The sequence below is a fragment of the Anser cygnoides genome, chromosome 1 (assembly GCF_040182565.1).
Source record: "Anser cygnoides isolate HZ-2024a breed goose chromosome 1, Taihu_goose_T2T_genome, whole genome shotgun sequence".
NCBI classification, from domain to species: Eukaryota; Metazoa; Chordata; class Aves; order Anseriformes; family Anatidae; genus Anser; species Anser cygnoides.
The window spans coordinates 92,948,083-92,962,702 of NC_089873.1; the positions used below are offsets into that span (position 1 = coordinate 92,948,083).

Below are 14,620 nucleotides of genomic sequence, written 5' to 3' on the forward strand. Positions count from 1 at the left end.
CAAGCAAGGAAATACAGACATATCAAAATGATTTCTGAATCTTTTTGAAGAGATTCTTTTTCCATCTTCTACTCATGCTGCCTTAGGCACCTCACTGGAGTCTAAAGATGAAATCAAAAGCTCAACCCACTTTGACTGTCAAAAGCAAACACAACATCATCCCTATCACAAAGTTCTGCTCTTTTTAAAGAAAGTACAGGCTACAGGCAGACAAAAAAGGCACAAACTTTTTTTGCTCAACTGTTTGCTTTGTGTCCATGTGGAAATCACAAATAATTTATTCTTTATTCCAAACCTACCTACATCACAGCATTAAGATGACTAATAAGCAGATGGCCATTAGATTTTACTCACTTGAGAGCACTTATTTCTTATTTGACATTAAAAAGGGCCAAACTTGGCTCTCTAATATATCAGTGACAAAAATTACCCCATCTTGAAAGGGCATACTAATTTCTACCTGTACCTAAGGATGGAATTTGATCTTTAAGAACCTCTCCAATTGTAGAACCAAAAGAACAAGAATGAAGTATTTTGCTTCACACACAAAAAAATTAGTACTTAGAGTTCGTAGTGTGGCTGGTAAAAAGGACAAAAGATGCATTTAATGTTATGCTTTAATATTTGAGCAGTTAGAATACTATTACAGAATGCATGGTGTCTTTGTTCCACTACTACCTGTATAAACTGTTTTTTAAATGGCCTCAAGCAAAGTGCTCATAATCTGATCCAATTTGGTCTAAAAGCAATACAGACCTTCCCCACTGGCTTCAGTAGAGATGGCTTGACTTTGTTTCCTCTTCTGGCCTCACTTTACTGAGCAATAAAATAGAAAATGAATAGTCAAATAAAAAGATGGACTAGTAAATTTACCACTGATCACTGTAACTACATGTAATGCCTGCCCAGTGCTTTGAAAATGACAAAGGCCAAAGGCTTTTGCACAGCAGAGAGTTACTAACTAATTATAGTTGTTTATCATTTGTGATAGCACATGTGCTCATAAAAGCAGAACAGATCCCTACTGATCCAAAAGATTTACTGTAGGTAATGGAAGCCCATGGCCACTTCTTAAATTTTCATTTCAGGTCAGGACAAGAGGGATGGAAGATAACATTGTTGTCATTATCTCAGTGATATAACTTCCCAAAGAAGCACAATCTGTTTTGATCCCTTGACCTTTGTAAAGGTGAGAGGCAGATAGGAAGAAAGAAAACAGAACCCAGAGCCAACGCTTCCAAGTATTAAGAGCTGGATAATGCTGAGCTTCAATCCCTATCTGTTGTGTAAAAACCTCAGAGACATTGAGATCAGACCCTCTAGCTTTTTTCTTGGTTTTCCCAAGACAGTCCAAAACAGGAGAAGCAGGAAAGGGCTGTTGACAGTTAGACATGAATAAATACCTGAAAGCCACATATGCATTCATTCAAATGAAAATGATTTCTGCCTTTGGTTTCAGTGAGAATTCAGGCCCTAACAAATGAAGTTTCCTCTGTATGGTGTTTCTTCAGTATAGGATAATTTCATTTCCCTTTTGAAGACTTACAAGGATGTGGTAACAAAAGCAAAGGCATAAAACAGTACCTGAGGCACAGGCTACTTTTGAGCCTGCAGCAGACTATAGGTATGATATTATCGTTTCAGACAAATATGATCTATGTAATGTGAAGTGTTCCAGTATGCTTACAATCTGCCAAAGGCCAGAAAATGTGACCTTCGTTTTAAGACTGTATGGAAAAGAAAAACAACAACAACAGCAACAAAAATTAAGAGAAGGAACTTTTCCTTCACCTAAATTTTATTATTTTGCAACTCCTTCAGGTGTCCACAAAGAATTATGACCCCAGCCCCCACCCAAAAAAAAAAAAAAAGCATTGTGGCATAGAGGTATTATTTCAGTTCACACCAGAAGACATTCTTCTCACTGAAGTACAGTTAAGCCCCACAAAGTGCCAAAAAAAAGAAAACCTGCCCAAAAGTAATGTATTTACAAGTTAGTTTTACATGTTGGCATTATTTACTTGTCTGGTTTTGCATTCAGGGCTTGATCTATCTGGGGGGGAACATGTAATGCCGTGCAAGGTTGTTTGGTTGTACGGCTGACAAAATAACTTGAAAATTTTGAACTGTTTGTATAGAAGCAAAATGCAGAAGAGTACACTGTCCCCAAGGGAAACTTAGAAGGTACCTGTTGCTTCTCAAGTTTAAAGTTTTCCCTTAAAAGGTTAACATCAGCTGTTTAAGCACAATTCTTACATATACATGAACATTTTCCTCTCCGATTTCCAGCTTGGAGTGCAACATTTTTCATCATACTCTTAGACCAGGATTCTGATTCTAACGATGGTTCCTAGCACAAATTTCCAGAGAAGAGAGAAGCAAACAAGTCCTGTCTGCTTTGAATGAGATGGAGATAGCAAGCAAATGTAAAAGAAGAAAATAAACCTGTAGGGATGTTTTCAAATAATTGTCATTGTCCAAAAGCTTTAAATTGGTTGAGTCCTTGAAAGTTAATTAATGTAAACTCAGGTTGCATCACTGAATTTGAAGTAGTAAGATAGACTTGCATCATTGCAGAGTCTCCGTCACAGTTTAAATTGGTACTGCCTCTACCTTCACAAGCATGAAAGAGAAAAGCATATCTTTCTACCTTGTTAGCTACTGGCAGACTTAGAAAAAAGAAAAGTTGTTAAAATTAAAATGTAATGTTTTTTAGGACATTTCACAGAATATGTAATATTTACTAGTAACCAGACTACAAATGAAAGGGAAGATGAAACAGTAAAAGGTACTTGCATGACCTTAATTTACATGGCAATTGACAACAACCACAATCTGCAATGGTTTATAAGTGCCTTACACCATTCACCCTTGAGAAGGAAAAATGGGATTCCCATATTATTTAAGGGGAGTGCAATCCCTCTCAAAATATGAGAGTCTGCACTGAAAATCTTAAGACCAGGCAGCACTGAACTAAGAACTGAGAAGGGAGAATGAGTCTCTTTGGATCTTCAGCTAACAGAAAGGAAACTCAGATTTTAGCCCTAAGCAACTATTTTTAGAGACAGGCTGGGAACTGGTTCTTTTTAACCCTGGGTCCGTTTCAGCATCTTCAAAGCTAAAGAAATGGTTGACTGCTCTGTTGAATCATGTTCCAGGCAGAAAAACTCTTGTTCCTATTAACATAAAGAGCTTAATGCCTTGCTTCTGTCCTACAAATTAGTTTTGGATTCAAGTGTACCCCCTCCAAGATGAACAACTACCTTTACTTTGTGGGGCTCATATTCTGCATAAGAGATTTGTAACTTCAGACTTCATAATGTCTCCTCTCAACGAAGGGAGGAGGTTGCAGATATATAAAAGGACAGGACAACTTCCAAAAATACATTGCATTACCACAGAACTACTTGAACGTATTCCTGCCAGTGCAGCAACTCCTTTGCAAACCACCACAGATTAGACACGCGGGGCTAAAAAGTGTGGAACGCATTGTTTAACGTGTTTCTGCATACTTGCAACTTTATGAGCCAGTCAAGCTGAGAAGACAGTTTGAGATCCCAATAGTCGAAAGCACAGATCTGGGGACTGCCCGCTCGAAGTTGGAGCAGCAAGTTTCTCAGGGAACTCCTTTTTTCCCCCCCAGTTGTTTTTCCTTGCAGCTCACATACCCGTGCCTCTACCATCGAGGTAGATCTTCCATCCCATTTTCTCATGTCCTCTCCATGGTCACATAGGTAAAACCACGGGGGTGGGGCCACAGGGTGCATACCCACTCTATCATCTTCCTTGCACAGAAGGATGCTTACCCCGATATCTTAGACACTGGTTTGTACAGGTGGGGATGAAAATAAGTTCTCTTTAAGTTGGTGGACCTCTTCAGAAAGTTTCTCCACAACCAAGATGCAGGCCTGTAGCAAAGTGGAGAGACTTTCTTCATACTGCCAGAGTTGTTTAGCCCATTCATCCACTGTGGGTTCCTTATGGTCTTTCCAGGTCATTACTGCCAATGAGCTAGCATATGATGATAGTGCACTCTGTACAAATGCCCACCACATGGGTCATGTATACTTGACTCCATCTGGATATGTGGATATTAACACATTATCTGTAGTTTAACCTTAGACAAAACCTGAAGTACATTCAGGAAAGATAATGATAAGAATATTCTGGTGTGAACATCCCAAGGATAGTTGAAGTTTTGGAAAGCTACCATAACTCGCCTGGAGGAGTAGAAAGGGAGAGTGAACAAGTGGGAAAAAACATCTTCCCCTGACCCTACCTCAGAAACTATTAACAATTACACCTTTCATACTTTTTCTTCAGTGAGCCAATCTATGGAGGGGTTAGGGGGAGATGTCCAACAATAATTTCTTTCTTTTAATTATCTCCTTGAAACTATGACTTCTAGTAACTTAAAGGCTTTTGACTTGCATATTGTGAAAACAGCATTTCTTTTATGAACAGCACATTATCACAATTTCCACTTAGTGAAAATAACGATAACGCCATCAGTACCTATCCAAATCTGTATTTATTTAACACAAACAAAATTTGAATTCACATTAAGGCACTTTTTTCACACAGACTGTTGTTCAATCTTAACAAATATTTAAGAACATTCTTCAAAGTAAGGCTTACCTATATGCACTTGAGCTTCTGAGGTTTTTTGTTTGGTTGGTTGTTTTTAGGGCTGGGAAGGGAGCTTAAAATCCATGTAAGTAATTTCACTGAAAACAGACAAGGTGAAGGAAGTACTTAAACTCCTCAACATTAAACAACTGTAGAGCCCAGGAACACTGACCTGCCAGCTTCTGAACTTGAGTCACTTCCAAACTACTTCACAGTAAAGTAGTACCACCAGGGTTTTACTGTACTGAGGAGGCACCACAAACGTAACTAGCTCATTGAGTCTCTAGAACTATTTCACAGAGATTAAAAGATGGTAGAAAACATGAAGAAACAACAGCCTACTGAGGAACACTGAGTCTACTTTCACTATGATAGAAAATCACCCTAGATAACCTGAGCCTCAAACTCCCCTGGGGAATTTCCTCCCTCCACTCCTCATGCTTCCCATACAGCAAAGGTCAAATAATCCACACCTGGCATATTTCACTTAACAAGGGTGGAACCAAGAAACCTGGGGGAATAGGCTCATCTACCTGGCTTCAATGTTTTAAGGTCAATTGCTCCTTATGACTAATAGAAATAACCTGACAAGGGGCTTACTGGTTAGAGTTGACCTAATTAATTAACTACAAAAGGTGCACAAGGGTCATACTTCTGTTAGTCATTCTGGGGGAAAAATTAGTACAGAGCCTGTTAAAAAAAATAAAATAAAATGACCTTAAAGGCAAAATTGCTATCATAGATTTTCATCTGTCTACTCATGACAGATAAAGAATATAGCAATCAGAATTACTTTTCTTGACATTAGTGGTACTTAAATTTGCTTTTCTTTGAGGCTTAGAATATACTTGGTGTTCATATCCTGCGGAACTACAGATTTTATTTAAAGGAAAATTAAGCAAACAGTGAGGTACAATTATGAAAATATTTGGAAAAGTATTTCACTTTCATTAATTCTGTAATGAGAAAAAAATCTGAAAGATCAGATACCTGTTCTGTGGGAACAGGATACCAATCTACTCATATAAATCACTAAGCTTGATCATGGGATAGATTTAACTGAGGCATGAAGTAGGAAAACAGAAGTAAGTGGCGCAAATTACTGCAAAAATGGTTCATTCTAGGCCAATTGTGTGAAAATAATGTCTCATCAATTTGGCACCCTGTTTAAGTGTTTTGCCGTTCTTCTGATGTGGGGAGTATATCATCAAACACACTAAAATCCAATTAGCTGCTGAAGTACCTGAAAAGCCAGACTGGAGATTGACTATGTCCTCGCCAGAATTTCATCCATGAGAGATGGAACTGTGGGGTGATCTGTACCTCCAGAAAGTAAAATTCTGTTTTATGCTCTGTACCAATTAACCTTAGCTTGAATTTCCTCACAGGAGAGTAATTAGCATTTCCGTGAATTTGACAAGCACTGTCTGTTTCCATCTCTCATACTGCTTCTGGATTATTTCAATTATAAGTGACCACAGAAAGGCATGGCTAGGACAGACTTCAAGAAATGGTGTAGTTCAGTCCCTTCTGAAACCCTTCCGCTCTCCCTTCTAGCCAGAATCTACAGGGTAACTTTGTTGTTACTCTTATATTATCTAAAACAGATCCTAAAACAGTATTAGCACAGTGATTGGTTTTCGTTTGTACTTTGTCTGGCATCTTTGTTCCAGAACAGCAACCCAGAGAAAAAAGGAGGAAGAAGACTGCATCTGACCATTTCTCTGCCTTCTGCAATAGCTCCAGACTAAACTTATTATTCAGACCATAGCATCATATTCTCTGGTGGCTTCTGTTCTTGCATGGCCTCTATGCAACTTTTAGTGTTAAAAGAAGAAAGCTGCATTGCTCGTAACAGGCTGACAGAGTATATACAGGAATGTGCTGTGATACTGTAGTCACTATTTCTACTTTGAGAAAGAGAGGCCACATCCTCAGCTAATATGTTGGTCATTGTGTCTTCATTAACTTTTTTGAAGTGTGGATGCTTTTATAAATTAGGTCTTGCAAAAATGCAGCATCAACATCATCAAAGAAACTAAACCATAAGAGATGGCAGCACGAGCTACTTCAGTAATTAAAATGAAAGTATATATCGCTCATTTTTAAAGAAATGAGCATTACAACTTGTAAGTCATTCTGTTCTGAAAGAAAAAAAAAATTCTTAATTGGATATAAAATTCCTTACTGAAGACATTTGGACCTCACGCTTTGGGGATTTTAGTGGTTTAGTTGTTTATATTATAGCTCCTTCTGTGATAGAAAAACGTTATAACAAAATTGAATTTTCTGTATTTTTTTTTCAGAGAAGATTGTCAAGGAAGCTAGAGATGGCATGAGGATCTAGAGCTGATTCTAATTTGTAAAGCTTTTGTATAATAGTGAACAAAGGTGTCTGCAGTTTCTTTCTCCTTAGTGATATAACGACTACTGGGAGACTGAGCAAAATACTTATTTAAAGTTTAGTTCCTTGGCTTTTGTCTTTAAATGCAGCTAGCCAAAAAAGTGAACAGCTGTGCAAAGAAGAAGTAGGTAGCTTTGATTTCATCAAAAGAACCCTTTTTCTTTTTCTATTTTTTTTAAGTCTTCCATAAATTACAGACATCCTGGCTGACTTTTTTCTGAGTAGCCAACCTTGAGGCCTCATGTTGCCAATGCTGACTGCACCGATGTCTTACTAAAATTGTGCAAAACACCTGGTTTAACAAAGTTTCTTCTATATATTCATTAGTAAAACAATTTCATTGAGTAATCATTACTGTTTGTGACAAAACTAGCATTAATCCTGCCTATCAGAGAAACATTTCTCTATGTCTTTCAGTAATCTGAAGTTTAAATGTATTAAATAGGTGAGAAAATTTATCCTTCCATGGTTTTGATGAGCTTCTCTACCTCATGTGTATTTGGATAGAATATATTCAATTCTTTTAGTTTTAGTAACTGATTCAAAAAAAAATGTTCTCTGTAAGCCATGCTGATCTTTCTATAGAGATGTTCTGCTATCTTGTTAGGCTTTCTATGCCAAATAATGAGGAAGTTTGGTATATTAAAATACAAAATGACTTGTACTGCTTCTTAATGTACTGTGTTCTACAAAGTTTCATATTTATCTAGCATCTGATCAAATGTGTGGTGAACTCGATAATTTGAGGTCTGAATACCTCTTCTTTGATAACTCTCCTTGCTGCATAAACACTCTGAGTTTATGTTCTGTAACCATCAACTGTCTCAGCATTTCTACTTTTTTTTTTTTATTGGCAGGAAAATGAATTAAATCTGGAGATGAAGAAGGAAGTGTATACGAGGCAAGGACTTCTGAAAACTAAATTTAGATCAATAGATAGGAATATCAAGTTTTGACCTCCTAGTGCTTCCCTCAGAAAATGAATGTAGCAGTGTTTATTCCATATCTGCAGTAAGAGAACTTACTGTTCTGGTACACTTAGCATTTTTCACTGTGAACTCTTCTACTTCCTCTAAATTTACAAATTCAAATCTTTTCTCATTCCTTTCTGAAATCTGTGTAACTCTTTTTGTTACTGTTTTGTGTTAATGACTGTTGGTGCTACTTTTCCTGATCCACACCTGTTTGCAGTATATTAGCACTCCCAACCAACTTCCTCTGCGGCATGCTACCATAAGCCTCAACTCAGATTCAGAAATCTTACAGCTTTATGGCGTTTGAAGATGAAGGTGAGCACCTCTGTCCAGGTTCTTCATGGTATTTGTGCATTAATTTCCAAGGGAGTTAGGTGAATGAACACAGTTGACACATCTTATGCAGGACTTTTCAAAATCTAACCCCGTGACCTCTAACTACAGTATTTACTTTGGCTGCATATAAACTGTCACATATAAATGCCAGGGTCCAGATCCTCACTCGCTACTCAGGTCAAGGACTGAGCTGAAAGTTTTGGCTTTAATTTGGTTACATGCCTACATTGCTGTTTTCTGGCAGGTCACGGGAAGATTGGCTGGCTTGGGGGAGCTTATGTACACACAGCTTTTAGGCTGCAGCCAAAGTATTCCTCTAGATCTGGAAGTTTGAAGATGGTTGTGGTCTCCAAGCTCAGATACAACCACATATTAGTCTGACTTTTGTGTTCTTTGCACTAGCTGTTCCTTCACCTCCTCTTCAGATACAAGGCATCTCTTTCATGCTCCTTCCATAGTTAACAAACCAGGATAGATTAAAGCCTCTTTCTTCAAGCCAGTAAGATACCTGCCTTTGGTTTCAGTGAGAATTCAGGCCCTAACAAATGAAGTTTCCTCTGTATGGTGTTTCTTCAGTATAGGATAATTTCATTTCCCTTTTGAAGACTTACAAGGATGTGGCAACAAAAGCAAAGGCATAAAACAGTACCTGAGGCACAGGCTACTTTTGAGCCTGCAGCAGACTATAGGTATGATATTATCGTTTCAGACAAATATGTTCTATGTAATGTGAAGTGTTCCAGTATGCTTACAATCTGCCAAAGGCCAGAAAATGTGACCTTCGTTTTGAGACTGTATGGAAAAGAAAAACAACAACAACAACAAAAATTAAGAGAAGGAATTTTTCCTTCACCTAAATTTTATTATTTTGCAACTCCTTCAGGTGTCCACAAGGAATTATGACCCCAGCCCCCACCCAAAAAAAAAAAAAAAAGCATTGTGGCATAGAGGTATAATTTCAGTTCACACCAGAAGACATTCTTCTCACTGAAGTACAGTTAAGCCCCACAAAGTGCCAAAAAAAACCTGCCCAAAAGTAATGATCCCAACAGCATCCTGGCCTGCATAAGAAGCAGTGTGGCCAGCAGGTCTAGGGAGGTGATTGTCCCCCTGTACTCGGCTCTGGTGAGGCCGCACCTCGAGTACTGTGTTCAGTTTTGGGCCCCTCGCTACAGGAAGGACATGGAGGTGCTCGAGAGAGTCCAGAGAAGGGCGACCAAGCTGGTGAGAGGTCTGGAGAACAAGTCTTACGAGGAGCAGCTGAGGGAGCTGGGATTGTTTAGCCTGGAGAAGAGGAGGCTCAGGGGCGACCTTATCGCTCTCTACAGTTACCTTAAAGGAGGCTGTAGAGAGGTGGGGGTTGGTCTATTCTCCCATGTGCCTGGTGACAGGACGAGGGGGAATGGGCTAAAGTTGTGCCAGGGGAGGTTTAGGTTGGATATTAGGAGGAACTTCTTTACTGAAAGGGTTGTTAGGCATTGGAATGGGCTGCCCAGGGAGGTGGTTGAGTCACCATTCCTGGAGGTCTTTAAAAGGCATTTAGATTTAGAGTTTAGTGATATGGTTTAGTGGAGGACTTGTTAGTGTTAGGTCAGAGGTTGGACTAGATGATCTTGGAGGTCTCTTCCAACCTAGATGATTCTGTGATTCTGTGATTCTGTAATGTATTTACAAGTTAGTTTTACATGTTGGCATTATTTACTTGTCTGGTTTTGCATTCAGGGCTTGATCTCTCTGGGGAGGGAGAACATGTAATGCCATGCAAGGTTGTTTGGTTGTACAGCTGACAAAATAACTTGAAAATTTTGAACTGTTTGTATAGAAGCAAAATGCAGAAGAGTACACTATCCCCAAGGGAAACTTAGAAGGTACCTGTTGCGTCTCAAGTTTAAAGTTTTCCCTTAAAAGGTTAACATCAGCTGTTTAAGCACAATTCTTACGTATACATGAACATTTTCCTCTCCGATTTCCAGCTTGGAGTGCAACATTTTTCATCATACTCTTAGACCAGGATTCTGATTCTAACGATGGTTCCTAGCACAAATTTCCAGAGAAGAGAGAAGCAAACAAGTCCTGTCTGCTTTGAATGAGATGGAGATAGCAAGCAAATGTAAAAGAAGAAAATAAACCTGTAGGGATGTTTTCAAATAATTGTCATTGTCCAAAAGCTTTAAATTGGTTGAGTCCTTGAAAGTTAATTAATGTAAACTCAGGTTGCATCACTGAATTTGAAGTAGTAAGATAGACTTGCATCATTGCAGAGTCTCAGTCACAGTTTAAATTGGTACTGCCTCTACCTTCACAAGCATGAAAGAGAAAAGCATATCTTTCTACCTTGTTTCTGGCTTAGGTCAATGAATGTCACTGAAAGGAATTTTTCCTTTTGGCTGTTACTCCTGGATGGCACAATGCCAGCACAAGGCAAAAGCCTTGGAAATAGTTTTGTATGCCTTTGTGGGTGTGGGCGAGTTATGCTAACACAAGCTATATGCAGGGCAGCTGTAGGTAGATGTTTCCCTGCTGTGTTCACAGTGGGGAGTCAGAAGAGAGCTGTTGTAGCAAGAAAGTTTATTTTATGATGTTCATTAAAATTCACTTTTCCTTTTTTTTTCTTTCAAATAATCAAATCTTTCTTGGCTGCAAGACTTTCACAGATATACAGAACAAACATCCACCTTGAATCTCGCCAGCTACAGATCAGTTCTATCCATCTCTAAAAGAGTTTTCAGAAAACTTGACAGACATAGGAATAAAAGGGATTTTGTATTAATGAGAAAATTAAATCTAGCTTTACTTGGTTATTTTTTTGTTGCTTGTTGCAAGCAGTAATGTCTTTTTTTTAAAACTAATTTCAATAGCACCTTCTGCATATGCTTCTTTCTGTGGGTAACACAAGGTTTGGGAAGACACCAGTCATAGTGTTTTGAATCCTCTACTCCAGTTAAAGTAAAATATACATCGGGATAGGGGCTTTCACGGTCCAGTCATACTGAGGACAGTAACTTCTTCAGTAGCTCTAATTTGAAGTGTTCTATTGCAAATGATGCAACAGCTATAACTATTGAGAATGCACCTGGATGTACCTTAACCCCGGCAGATTCCATTATTGTAGCAAAAGAAGTGGGCTACTTCCTGGTTCTTGCTGCACCAAAATACGGGGGTGGTTAGTACACTCTAGTCCATACACCTACCTTGTTCTTTAAGAATATCTGTATCCCTGGTCGTTTTTCCTTCTGTCTAGGCATGCAAAAGTTCCCTCACCACTAACAAAAATAGCCCTGAAGTCACAGAGGAGCAAAGCCATAGCTTATGCTCTTCCTGTAAATTCCCACTTCGGCTTGTCTTATTCCTTATGAGTCATCATTGCTTATTACTTCAGTTGCCCTACAGCTCCTGGAACTCATGCAAGAAACTTTTCAAAGTTACACTTTGCTGATATCATAGATACTTTAAAATCCGCTTCAAGCAGCAATTTGTTGGACCCAATGTGGATATCAAAATAAAAACAGCTACTGGCACACTTCAGGAAAAAAAGGTTGTTAAAATTAAAAAGTAATGTTTTTTAGGACATTTCACAGAATATGTAATATTTACTAGTAACCAGACTACAAATGAAAGGGAAGACAAAATAGTAGAAGGTACTTGCATGACCTTAATTTACATGGCAATTGACAACAACCACAATCTGCAATGTGCCTTACACCATTCACCCTTGAGAAGGAAAAATGGGATTCCCATATTATTTAAGGGGAGTGCAATCCCTCTCAAAATATGAGAGTCTGCACTGAAAATCTTAAGACCAGGCAGCACTGAACTAAGAACTGAGAAGGGAGAATGAGTCTCTTTGGATCTTCAGCTAACAGATCTGGCCACAGCAATGATCCCCCAGGATCCTTCAAGAAAGGAAACTCAGATTTTAGCCCTAAGCAACTATTTTTAGAGACAGGCTGGGAACTGGTTCTTTTTAACCCAGGGTCCGTTTCAGCATCTTCAAAGCTAAAGAAATGGTTGACTGCTCTGTTGAATCATGTTCCAGGCAGAAAAACTCTTGTTCCTATTAACATAAAGAGCTTAATGCCTTGCTTCTGTCCTACAAATTAGTTTTGGATTCAAGTGTACCCCCTCCAAGATGAACAACTACCTTTACTTTGCGAGGCTCATATTCTGCATAAGAGATTTGTAACTTCAGACTTCATAATGTCTCCTCTCAACGAAGGGAGGAGGTTGCAGATATATAAAAGGACAGGACAACTTCCAAAAATACATTGCATTGCCACAGAACTACTTGAACGTATTCCTGCCAGTGCAGCAACTCCTTTGCAAACCACCACAGATTAGACACGCGGGGCTAAAAAGTGTGGAACGCATTGTTTAACGTGTTTCTGCATACTTGAAACTTTACGAACCAGTCATGCTGAGATCACAGTTTGAGATCCCAACTGTGGCTTAGGATATTCTGTGCACCATAGAACTTCCTCCCCCGTAAGATTCCTTGTTTAGGAATTACGGATTCTGTGACCACCTGACTTTTAAAGTTCATAAATTCCTACCTCAATCTCTGTGTTGGGTTTAATTTCTTTATTCCAAAACAGACAGTAGTAGGCAGCCCCAAACACTCAACTATCATAGTTTTGATTGAGGCTGCAATTTTTAATCATTAGTTGCAAGAATAATTTTACTTCTGTTGTTGGGGCATTTAGGAGACATACTTTCAAGGTGTTTCTTTGCTGCTGTTACAGTTAAGAACTTCTTTTAAAAATGAATTCAGTAATAATGTGGTTCAGCACAGCTGGATCTTTGAGAACAGTTACTACATCAGGCATTGTATGACATACAATACAATTGTTTAAGATGATAATACTGTTCTTTGTAAGGCAGGAATTTACCTTTTCCAAAATCACACAGAACCCCTCTCCCTTGAGAAAGTGTGGTATAACAAGACTCCTACTTGGTAAGAAATACTTCATAGGTTGCTATTTCTGTCCCCTTTCCACATAAACTAATAGCCATGTTTTTTGACAATTCATTCCTGCCCCTTGCAATGGACAATATGATATGGTCCTTAGTCAGATTCTTAAATGGGGAAAACCAGATCTAGGGGTTCACTGTCCAGCAAAGAATGCATAAGTGGATTATTATTATTATTATTATTATTTACCTTTGAGATTAGGACTAAAGAGAAATATTACACAGGCAGAGGGAGAGAATGAAATAACTTCAGAACCTCCCTAAAATGAAATACTGTTCCTGGGCTGTGACTAAACAGCTGCTGTAGTATAAAATGAAATGGCATTTGGGTAATCAAAATCTTTAATCTATTCATTTTATTATGTCAATGGAGTTGATTGAGATGGAAAATTTCGTTATCAAGGCATTTTTGTTTTTGACACCTATTGAAGTATATTTTTAAAACAAAGCAAAATTTCAAAAACTACCCACAATTATAATCAAAGTGGCAGTCTAATATAAAATGTATCTACACAGTTTTAGTAAATATTCCTTTTCATAAACAAGTGACTATGTAACTCATTTGGTTCTTTCACTAATTAAAAACTAATGCAACTTAGAAACCAACCTTTGGAACTCCATTCCAGCCTGACTTTTTTGTTTTACAAAGGTGGTGATAAAATACTCCCGCAGTTTGACTTGCTTTCTATTCAGCTGCACATTCAGTTTGCTCCAAGTTTTCAGATTGGGAGCAGCCTAACTTCTCTCTGCACACAGAAGTGCTGTGGAAAAAAAAAGTAAAAAGCTGTTAGACTTGAATATTCCAGGAGACAGAAGTAACAGTCCCTACTAGAAAAAACTTGTTGCTCAACAAGAAAGAACTCATGTCCTTATACTGTGCTGGAAGTTACTTCTCTTTCAAGAAGGTATAGCTTTTCAAATTGCTTACTAACAGAAAGACAACCAGATTACTACTCTCTCTCATGGCTGGGAGCTCTGTCTGGGAGAAAAAAAAAAAAATAATCCAGGCCCAGAGTAGTAATAGCATTGTTGTTTCCCATTCCTGTAAATGTTAAGGCGGAACCAAAACATACTCATTCACACACACATGCAAAAAAGTAGAAACATGCACTACATAGGAACTATCCATGTTGTGGGACAATTCCAAACCATTAAAATGTTCAGAAATTATGCAGTTGTCTACATAAATGGAAGACTGATTTTATTAATTCACAATGAATTACAATGAATCAAGAGATGGAATGGATATGGGGATGCTTATAATACACTAGTATAGATTATAATGAAAGGACTCCAGAGGGAACAGGAT

General features: G+C 38.3%; 1 long non-coding RNA gene across 3 annotated transcripts in view; it reads right to left on the bottom strand.

Annotated features, from left to right (window-relative positions):
- Window positions 1–14,620, bottom strand: part of LOC106038971 (uncharacterized) — a 62,907-nt gene that overhangs the window by 23,775 nt on the left and 24,512 nt on the right. For all 3 annotated transcript variants that reach the window (XR_010833732.1, XR_010833731.1, XR_001208943.3), the window contains one exon: window positions 13,919–14,072. This is a non-coding gene — a long non-coding RNA (uncharacterized lncRNA). The remainder of the gene's footprint in view (window positions 1–13,918; window positions 14,073–14,620) is intronic.